At 46.2% G+C, this 11,057-nt stretch overlaps 1 long non-coding RNA gene across 1 annotated transcript; it reads left to right on the top strand.

The window, feature by feature from the left end:
• The first annotated feature begins 1,690 nt into the window (after positions 1–1,690).
• On the top strand, positions 1,691–5,776 carry LOC125081367 (uncharacterized). Its single transcript, XR_007121655.1, has 2 exons — positions 1,691–1,986; positions 3,417–5,776. It is a non-coding gene; the product is annotated as an uncharacterized LOC125081367 (long non-coding RNA).
• The last annotated feature ends 5,281 nt before the right edge of the window (positions 5,777–11,057 follow it).

Here is an 11,057-nt window from a genome sequence, read left to right as displayed (position 1 = left end):
ACCTGAGCTGAAAGCAGATGCCTAACTGACTGTGCCACCCAGGGACCCCATATTTTTATATTTTTAAAAATATTCACGAGGCATCTGGCTGGCTCTTTCAGTAGAGCATGTGACTCTTGATCTCAGGGTCATGAGTTTAAGCCCCACATTGGGCATGGAACATACTTAATTAAAAAAAAAATACTTTTAAATATTCTTGGGGCACCTGGGTGGCTCAGTTGGTTAGGCATCTGACTCTTGATTTTGGCTCAGGTCATGATCTTAGGGTTGTGAGATCGAGCTGGGCTGCACTGTGCTCCTCACTGCACGTGGAGTTTGCTTAAGATTCCCTCTCTCCCTCTCTCTCTGCCTGTCCCCACCTCCCTTAAAAAATAATAACTATATGTGTGTGTGTGTGTGTGTGTTTATTCATTCTTGAGCTCTGTTCTGGAACACAGGTAGGTTACTTGTGAACAGTCTGATCCTTCTGAGTCTATCAAATAGACCAGAGCAGCCTGTACTTTGGGCTGCTTTCTCCTTCACTGAGACGATCTCTTGGTTCTCTGATGCCCTTTATGTTATGATGTTTTTCTCACTGTTGGCAATAACAACTCTTCCTGTGTGAACTTGGATTCTTCTGCCCACTCCTTTCAGATGGCGCTTCCCCTGGCCATAGGTAGGGGTCTGGTCAGCTGGAGGAGACTCCCCACAGATCCCTGGAGGTCTCACACTGTACAGTAATCTCCTCTTTAGCGCTCCATGTTGAACCTCGCTGGACTTCTAACTTAATCTTCTCAGCTTAGGGAGACCTCGGAATTATCCAGTCCCGGGTTCCAACAGCTCTTAGAGCAGGCCGTCTGCACACCACACCCCCTCTGGACACCTGTCCACCGGCCTCAGTGGGCCTCATCCCGGACAGTGCTTCCCAGAGCCCTCCTGACATGACACCAGGCACTCCAGGCTTCGTGCTAATGGTGGCGCCCTGGTTCCCCATGCATGCCCTCTTCCTCCGTGCCCACCTGCGCACTCACTCACCAGCAGTGAGCTCTCATTCTGTTTTTCCAGTTTACTTTCCCGTGATAGTTTAGTAATCCCTCACCTCAAACTCTCTCTGCTGAAGTCACGATGCAGTTTCTGTCTTCTGGTAGCACCTAGACTGACACAAACACTAACACTTCCCGTAAGTCGATCTTGAACGTGGCGTTTTGCTGAATCTCCAATAGCTTGTTGATTTTGTTGGCTTTTGAATAGATCTGGTTCTATCCTTTTTGATCCTCCTCTGCCCATTCTTACCACCCTTCTGTCTACCTCCTCTCATCACATCGGCCAGGGCTCTGGTGCTGTGGGGGATGACGGACAGCTTACGCCGTTGTTATATTCCCTTTCTTAAAGGATTTCATCTGCAATTTCCTGACCACCTACAATTTCTGGTACCAGGTGAAGGAAGGTCTTTCTACTCCTAATTTTCTAGTAATTTTTTATCACCAGCGGGTGTTTACCTTTTTCACATACTTTTTCTGAAGTTTTTGAGATAATACTGAGGTTTTCTACAAAGCATTAACTGACTCCAAGAAGGAGTTTCTGCTTCATTTAGAGTCTGCTCGTGCTTTATGCTCTGATTCTTGATTGTAGAATATCAGATTGCAATAGTTTTTATGTCAAAAAAGTCTCTACCATAACAACATAGTATAATAGCTAATGCTTTGAAGTTCAGGTTATTTTTTCCAGGTACTGAACAATGAGGAAAATTTTCATTTTTAACTAAAAAATCTTAATAAGAAAGGAAGACATGCTTATTGCATAAAAGTTAAGGCAGTTTTCAAGGTGCCAAGTAAAAATGGAAAGTCTTTACACTCCTCTTTCTTCCCTGTTCCTGTGATAGAGGGGTGGTTCATGACCTAGAACTTGGAAAAACCTTTTTTTTACTCTCCCAGGCCAACAATACTACCCATCAGCTTTCTAAAAACTGAAAAGATATTTCAGCAAAGAATGTATATTTGATAAAAGGTAAGGAAACCTCCACATAGTGATCCTTTAAAAAAAACAAAACTAAGGTCTGGTCCTATCTATCTAATTCCTATCTATGGAATTCTTATTTTTATATGAGAGCAGTAGCCCAGAGGAAAATAGAGAGAAGTTGGAGATTTCCTCCTCTTAAAAAAAAAATTCTTAATTATCTTTTTCAGCCTCAAGGATACCTGAAAGTAAGTGATTTTCATGTGAGAACAACAGAGTGGTACCTTGCACTGGTATGAGAAGCACTAGCTCCCCCAGCACAGGTGTGGGGGGAAGGCAGGATTATTGAGCCCAGGGGTAAATATGGGGAAATTCAGCAGTACTCCAAGTCCTCCTGTATGAGTTCATTATTTTATTTGCAATATTACGATGCCCCCAAACTTTAGACAGACCCAAATTCTTGTGTAATGACAAAGAAGACAAACCAACAAGAAATTTTAAGATTAACTGATGCTTGGAGTTTACCCCTGCTGCTGTAAACACTTCGATAAGACAGAAGCCTAGTTTGTCAGCCAGTGTTCTGAATGGTATCAACCCCACAATAAACACTCAAATAAACGTGAAACTATCGCAGCGACAAATGGCCACCCAAGGGCCTTTGCTCCATAGCCTTGAGTAATGATGAGAGGTTAGTAGTCAGACGGGGGTGAGGCAAAGGTTTGGAAAACAAGCTTTATTTTGCCACTGGTCTCCATTATCCAGTTCCCTTCTTGTCATGCTCAAAAGGGGGATAGAAGAATATTTGGAAGGGAAGCCAAAAAATACAGGAGCATGTTTAAAAGCTTTCCAAATTGTGGTGGGGGCCCTACAAGCTTAGTTTTAATTCCTGATTTCGTTGTTTACTAGCCAGATGATCTTAGACAAGTCCGACACTAACCTCTCTAAGCCTCCGGAAAACTGGAATAAAATTCCTGAGTAGATCGCTGAGGTGTCGCGAGACTTAGAAGAGATAATGCTTGAAGATGAAGATGTTTGTAATATATAACATGCAGTACAATTGAAGGATAATATGACTCAATCCTGCTGATAACTTTCTAAACGGCACATTCCTTAAACTTGCCTCGAATTGCTCACTTGGAGTGCACTGTGTTTTTCCCACCAGGTCCCTGAGCAGCACAAAGTCTATGTTAAAAGTTTTATTTTTGATCCTAAACACAATGGGGAGCCACCAAACTGTTTAAAGTAGAGGGGAAATGGTCGCATTTGCATTTAGAAGAGACATTCTGACTGCCGTTCAGAGAAGAGATTGGAAGACTAGATGGGGCGGGCTCCTAGCCGGCAAAGGAAGGGCTGGTGGCCGGGACTCGAGGGCACAGATATTTTCCAGAGATGAGCTCAGTAGTCTCTTCCATCCTGTATGTTCTGCTTTGGTCTTGTTTTACTTGAAGTATGACTGATATACAATGTTACATTAATTTCAGGGCTACGGCGCAGTGCCTGGACAATTCTATCCCTTGCACGGTCCTCACCACGATAAGTACAGCATCTGCTCTGCTCTTCCACACTGTTCACTTGTTTCCATCCCCTTGAACCGAGGCGGCCGGCGGGATTGGTAAGAGGGACATTGTGTCAGTTTATGGGTAAAAACTTTGGCCTAGCGACTTCTACTTCCTGCCTTTTGGAATACTCGTTCTTGGAACTCAGCCGCCACGCTGGGAGAAGGCCAAGTCCCGTGGAGAGGCAAGTTAGGGACTGGAACCAACAGCTTCCCGCCCACAGCCACCGAGTGTGCCATCTTGGACCAACCCAGCCACGCCCTCAGATAACCGTAGCCCACGCCGCTCTGTGCCTACAGCTGCATGACAGTACCAAGCAAGGACTCCCCTCCTGAGCCCAGGCTACCCAGGGGCCATGAGAAGTAATAATTTCATTAGTGTCCAAGGACTGCCATCACCAGCTAACAAGCTGGGGAGCTTATACAACAGAAATCATGTTTTTTTACTGTTCTGGGGACTAGGAGTCCAAAAATAAGATGTCAGCAGCATTGGCTCCTTCTGAGGGCCACGAAGGCGAGTCTGTGCCAGGCTTTTCTCTTTGGCTAGTACCCAGCGGTCTTCTCCGTTCGTCCTATCCCCTTCCTTCCACGCATGTCTCTGTGTCCAAATTTCCCCTTTTTAATAGGACGCCAGTCGTACGGGCGGAGGCTCTCACCCTAATGACCTCAGTTGAACTTGCTGGCATCTGTTAAGACCTTATTTCCAAACAAGGTCACACTCTCAGGTACTGGGGGTTCCACATATGAATTTGGAGGGGACACAGCACAACCAGTAAGAGGAAATCGCTGTCTGGTGCCGAGGCGGTTTGTCGTATTTCGGAAGACAACCGGGACAGGCTGTTGTGAAGACGAGAAGAAGCACACATCTCAGGAGGCATCAAAATTCCCTAAAGCATAGGAATTGCGCTGGATGTGGGACTGCCGAAGGCCCTGCGTGCGTGTTTCCTTGCCAGCAGCCGTCCTGTTTCCGCTCCTACAGCTTCCCTGCGTGCGCGTCTCCAGTCTTGTCTTCCGGCTGCGGCTCCACTAAGCTCCGGCCCCAACCGCCTCCTAAAAGCCACCTACTAATTAACCTCAGCGGATCAGGACCCTTACATTCCGGCTCTGACTGGATTGAGGACAGTCGCGCGACCTGATCCTGGGCGCGGTCAGTCTGCTGGAAGCGTCTCCGGGGAAAGTTCCTCTTCGTGTGAAAGAGACACAAAGAGCCGTGATGCGCTCTCTTCCTCCAGGGGAGGACGTGGGAACGTGGTGCCTGGGCGAGCCCGGCAAGGACACCGAGGAATGGCGGCAGCGTCCAGGGTGTCCGCGACATTGTGGAGTCGTCACATGGACGCCCCTGGGGTCACTGCAGCTCACAGTTTCTCGAGTCGCAGTTCCAAATCCCATTACTGTTCCCGCCCTGCTGAGTTGTTCTGTCTAGTTTACCCCTGGCCTTCAAGTAGGTAGTTGACTCTTCAGGAGCTCAGAAGGCGTTTGGGATGGAAGTAGACGTTTTTCTAATCATTTAAATGCCAGTGGATACAGGTGCTGACAGCACAGCAGTTAGAAACCGCCTAGCGCCAACCATTACTTTTTTTAAGATTTTATTTATTTGACAGACAGAGATCACAAGTAGGCAGAGAGGCAGGTAGAGAGAGAGAGGAGGAAGCAGGCTCCCCGCAGAACGGAGAGCCCGATGTGGGGCTCGATCCCAGGACCTTGGGATCATGACCTGAACCGAAGGCAGAGGCTTTAACCCACTGAGCCACCCCGGCGCCCCGCGCCAACCGTTATTGAAGAGGTACCGATGTTCCGTGTGTATACTCTCTTCATAACGTGGTTAAAATGGGAGCGACAGGTGCTCATGGGCCATGGGGGGCACGACAGCTCCTTATGACCTCACTGAAGATCAGTTACGAAGCACTCATCAGAATTCCAATGGGATGGGGGTGCCTGGGGGACTCAGTCGGTGAGGCGTCTGCCATGGGCTCAAGTCTCGACCTTGGAGTTTTGGAAATGAGCTCCACATTGGCTCCATGCTTGTCCCTCTCCCTTTGCCCCTCCCCCTGCTTGTGTGCACTCTCTCTGTCAAATAAATAAATAAATGAAATTTTAAAAGAAAAATTCCACCAGGATATTCACTGTAACAGTAAAACCCTGGACACTGGCAAGTATCCACCAATATGGCCCCAGTTAGGTAACAACGTATGTATGGTTCTGCTATACAACACAGTGATCTGTATATGCTAATTTGGAAATGCTTGAATATATTATTAAATGAATAGCACAAAATACAAAACTCTATGCTTAGCATGATGTGTTTTGTTTTTGTTTTTGTTTACTCCTTTCATATATATATTTTTTCATTTTGGAGGTAGAGTTTAGTGACTCAAAAGTTGTATAATCAGGGCTCATTCCATCAAGTGCTCTCCCGAATGCCCAGTTGCCCCATCCCCCCACCCACCTCCCTCCAGCAACCCTGTTTGTTTCCTAGAGTTAAGAGTCTCTCATGCTTTGCCTCCTTCTCTGTTTTTATCTTATTCTATTTTTTTTCCTCCCCTTCCCCTATGTTCATCTGTTTTGCTTCTTGAGTTCCACATAAGTGAAATCATATAACTGTCTTTCCATGATTGATTTATTTTGCTTAGCACAGCACCTTCTAATTCCATCCATGTTGTTGCAAATGGTGAGATTTCATTCTTTTTGATGGCTGCATGATATTCCATATGGAAACATGATCTCTTTCATATAACAGTTTTAAAACATAGAAATTCATATGTAATAATATATCTCTTAGAGTTGTTTGGGTTTTTTTCCCTGGAAGGAATCATAAGAAAATGCTATTAGTGTTTATTCTTTAGGGACTCACATCACTTTGTTTTTTTAATTGTAGCAGACTCTGTGATTTGGTACTTTGGTGTCATTCAAAGCCCCCATCCCATTGCCTTCCTCTCCAGCAGAGGTGAGAAAGCAGAAAGGCTTGGGTCTTTAGAATCCCCTGCAGCTAGGTTGGCCATGCCATTATGGAAATGTTCTACCTGAGGACAGTCGGGGAAAGTCTCTGGGAAAGCTATTTAGAAGGGACTCACTTGACCTCAGTGCATGTACTCTCCTGCCTTCCTCACTGAGCCTGCTTTTGAAGAGGCCAGCCGTGTGCCCCCCACATGACTTCCCCCACTGATCTGAACTACAACCCCATCAGAACCTCTGGGGAAGAGTGAAAAGGCAATTGGATTCTCCATCGCTGCAGAGCCAGTGCCTCCTACCTTTGATGGGTCAGCCACGGTGGCCACCAGTGAACTGGACAACATTTATTCGAGTACATTGGCGTGAAGATTGTGCTACAGTTTATGTGCGAGAGCTAATGACCAGAGCGCCAGAGGAGACCAGCATCTGCAGGGAGACGTCACTGTCACCACCGATCATCCTTGCAATGAACCGAGCACTCCACTGCCCTGCTACCCACTCCTTCCCGTGAAGAGTCAGAGCTTCAGAAGCCTATGTCGACAGAATAGAGTTGATTTTTTTTAGAAAATTGGTCAAGTATTACAAATGAGATTTCCAGCTGGAGAGACACATTTTTTAACAAGTCATCTATACCGAGGGGATGGACGATGCGTTGACCTTGCCAAGTTTTTGGGTGAGAGGGACATTTCTGGACGGTGTCGCACAAAGATGGGCTCAACAGGTTTCTATCTGAACTGAGAAGAGAGTAATGCTTGCCTGCGCCTGTACCCTTTGCCCCCTGTTGCTACCCTTCACGCTTTCTCTGCTTGAGGTCCTGCAGCCCCCCTTGACAGTCCTGAAGACAAAAGCCCTTTGCTGGGGGGCAGCAGGGCGGGAGGTAGAGGCCGTTTGGAATTTGGACAACCTGCACCAGGTCTAGACTGCTCACCCCCAGAGTCTTTCACTGCGTGGGAAGAACAGACTTCTGTCTGTCTAAGACATGTTGGTCTGGTTTTCTGTTGCTTGCAGCCAGGCGTGCTCCTAAGAATACTGGGTGTTTTCTAGTTGCCTCTCCAGGTCCAAGTTCTATCCTTCCCAACTGCTCAGGGTCCCAAGAGGCTGTCTTGTTTGGACTGCATATGCAAGCTCACCTGCCCGCTGGCTTCTGGTTGGACTTGGCCCAGACACTCTACTCCTGTGAGTCAGCAACGTTCTATACTTGCCAGAGTACACCAAGAAACGTTTACAAGGACAGTGACTGTGGTATTGTTTGTAATGGCAAAATATTGAAAGCAGCCCAAATGTCCATCAGTCGGGAGGCTCACTAAATACAATATGGTGTGATGTACATTAGGATACTTTGCAAAAAGAAAAAAGGGGTAGCTCTGAGGTGCTGCCATTGTATGCATATATATATAATATCATGTATAATATATTTAAAAGTCAACATTTTATATGTATATGTATATCTCCCGTATCCGTTGACATATATATATATATATATATATATATATATATATATATACACATATACATATATGTGTGTATACATATCCTTTCAGAAAGTATAAGCAAACTGTGGCTACCTTTTTTAAAAAACATCTATGAAGAACTTAAATTTTCTTACCATGTTTGTGTTACTACTTTCTTTATTTTTTATTATTGTGTTACTGAAATGTCAACAGGGCTGTTTAAGACCTGCTTCACCCTGGGTTCCCCAGAAAGTAGAGCATAAAGCAAAGGCTTATGTGTTCTGGCTTTATAGTAGGGAAAGCAGTCCCAGGAGTGAGGGACAGAAGAAGGGACGGAAGGAGGGCAACCAGTGTCAACGTGTCTTCTCACATTGACCATGAAGTGTGATGGATTGTTCAAACTCACAGAACATGCTCTTAAAAGCTATATAATCTACATTTCAGGAAAATCTCTCCCTGGCAGAAAGAGGGAAAAATTTATTCACTGAGTCCAGTGTTCCATTATTCAGAGGTTTGTCCCAAGAGACATTAACTGTCCTGCCCTTGGGGCTGTGCGAGCACTTGGTGGTGAGCAGGGTTACTGGGCAGCATCGGCAAGGAGCCCAAAGGGCAGAAGCTGGGAGGAGCCTGGTGAGGGCACCTCTCCAGTCTGTGTTCTGTCATCAGATGTCCATTCTCCCTCTGTGTCGTTTTTTTTTTTTATATTATATATTTATTTATTTGAGAGAGAGAGAGAGAGAGAGAGCATGACAGGGGACAGGTCAGAGGGAAATGCAGACCCCCTGCTGAGCAGGAACCGCCCCCCCCCCCCCCCCCCACAATGTGGGACTCGATCCCAGGACTCCAGGATCATGACCTGAGCCAAAGGCCTTTGCTTAACCAACTGAGCCACCCAGGCGCCCCCTCGGTGTCTGTCTGCACGTGACACTCTCCTCTTTATGTGTGTCTGTCTTGGAGTTTCTCCTCTTTCTATAAGAGCCTGCCCTCCTCCAGGATGACCTCATCTTGATTAGATCAGTCGCATCTGCAGATCTGCAGACCCTGTTTGCAAGTAGGGTCACATTCTCAAGTTCTGGGAAGGTCATAAATTTGGAGGTGTGGAGCACTATTTAACACAGTACGGTATGCTTTTGTTTTTCAGTAACTAATCATTACTGGTGTAAAATCGAAATGAAAAGAATATGACAGAGACCCGAATCTCCCAGAACATTCTTGTGGGACACGAGTGTGAGTTGATTGCATGACTGACGCCTGACATCTCACCCAGACAGCTTTGATCCGTCTGAATGGATAGAAACACCCCGTTCACTTCCCATTCCTTGTATTACCCCCACTGCCAGGGACCTACAAGTGATTTAGATGCTTCCTTTTTTTTTTTTTTTTTAAAGATTTTATTTATTTACTTGGGAGAGAGAGAGCATGAGTAGAGAAAGGGTCAGAGGGAGAAGCAGACTCCCTGCTGAGCAGGGAGCCTGATGCGGGGCTCGATCCCAGGACTTCAGGATCATGACCTGAGCCAAAGGCAGTCGCTTAACCGACTAAGCCACCCAGGCGCCCCGATTTAGATGCTTCCTAAAATGTCCGTCCGCTACATGTGTGTTTCTGACTAACGTTTCAGACAAAAGTTCGTTTACTTAATGGAGTTGGCAGGCCAGGTAGGGGACGAGTCCTGGAAGCGGACACCCAGATTCGTGGGGCTCACAGCGTGGGCCCTGCATCCACGGTTGCAGTGGGACCTTCTTAAACAGGCAGACCCTCAGACCCACCCAAATCTAGTGAGTGGGGAGCTCAATCCTGGAAGGAGCCCCCCGGCTGATTCTGACTCGTCCTCCAAGTTGAGAACACCCGGCCTGGATCAGCTCGGAACTAACTACACTGGGATGAAGCTCAGGCCAGAGTAAAACTCCACTTTACGATTTTGATTTCTTTCCATCCTATATGAAAAACACTGGCCAAGTGGCTTATGTTTCCACTGGAGCAAAAAGTTCCCAGAAAGGTTTTCAAGATTTTTTGGTTTCAGGACACTTTTGCGCTCTTGAAAATACTAAGAGCGCCAGGCATGTCTGATGACGTAAGTTACATCTCTCAACACTTACCGTATTAGAAATTAACGTTATGGGGGCACCTGGGTGGCTCAGTGGGTTAAGCCTCTGCCTTCGGCTCAGGTCATGACCTCAGGGTCCTGGGATCGAGCCCCGCATCGGGCTCTCTGCTCAGCAGGGAGCCTGCTTCCCCCTCTCTCTGCCTGCCTCTCTGCCTGCTTGTGATCTCTGTAAAATAAATACATAAAATCCTTTAAAAAAAAAAAAGAAATTAATGTTATGACAACTTGAAAACATTTGCTTCTCAATTCATTGTAAAAGAATAATAACGGGGACACCTGGGTGGCTCAGTTGATTAAGCATCTGCCTTCAGCTTGGGTCATGATCCCAGGGTCCAGGGATGGAGTCCCACACTGGGATCATTGCTCAGCAGGGAGCCTGCTTCTCCCTCTGCCTGCTACTCCCCCTGCTTGTGCTCTCTTTCTCTTTCTCTGGCAAATAAGTGAATAAAATCTTTGTATAAAAAAAGAATAACGAACCTATTGTATGTTAATTTACATAACACAGCTTTATGAAAAATACATTTCTGAAACAAAGTTTGAGGAGAATGGTATTATTTTAGGGTTTTGTAAATCTCTTTGCTATCTGGCTTAATAGAAGACAGCTGCACTCTCATATCTGCATTCAATCTACTGCAGAATGATGTTTTGGGTCGAGTTTATGAAGACAATCTGGGTTCATGCATATCCGTAGCTGGAAAGGGTCTCTAGGATTCCAGTTCTCCTCAGACCGACCACACACTGAGAACCGCTGGCCTGGAGCGGGGCACATCTTAATAAAGGCAGCCATAGGACGCCTGGGTGGCTCAGTCGGTCAAGCATCTGACTCTTGGTTTGAGCTCACGTCGTGACCTCAGGGCCCTGGAATCGAGCCCCAAGTCGGGTTCTGTACTCAGCGGGGAGTCTGCTTGAGATTCTCTCCCTCTACCCCTCTGCTCCTCTGCCCACCCCCTCAAATAAATAAATAAATAAACCTTTAAAAACACCTAAAAAATAAATAATAAAGGCAGCCATGGTAGGGAATGAAAAGATTTATTCACAGAGCTAACTGTTCCAGCAGGCATAA

Source organism: Lutra lutra, chromosome 11, assembly GCF_902655055.1.
Source record: "Lutra lutra chromosome 11, mLutLut1.2, whole genome shotgun sequence".
NCBI classification, from domain to species: Eukaryota; Metazoa; Chordata; class Mammalia; order Carnivora; family Mustelidae; genus Lutra; species Lutra lutra.
Note: the sequence above shows the minus strand (reverse complement) of the source record. Positions and strands in the feature narration are given on the sequence as shown.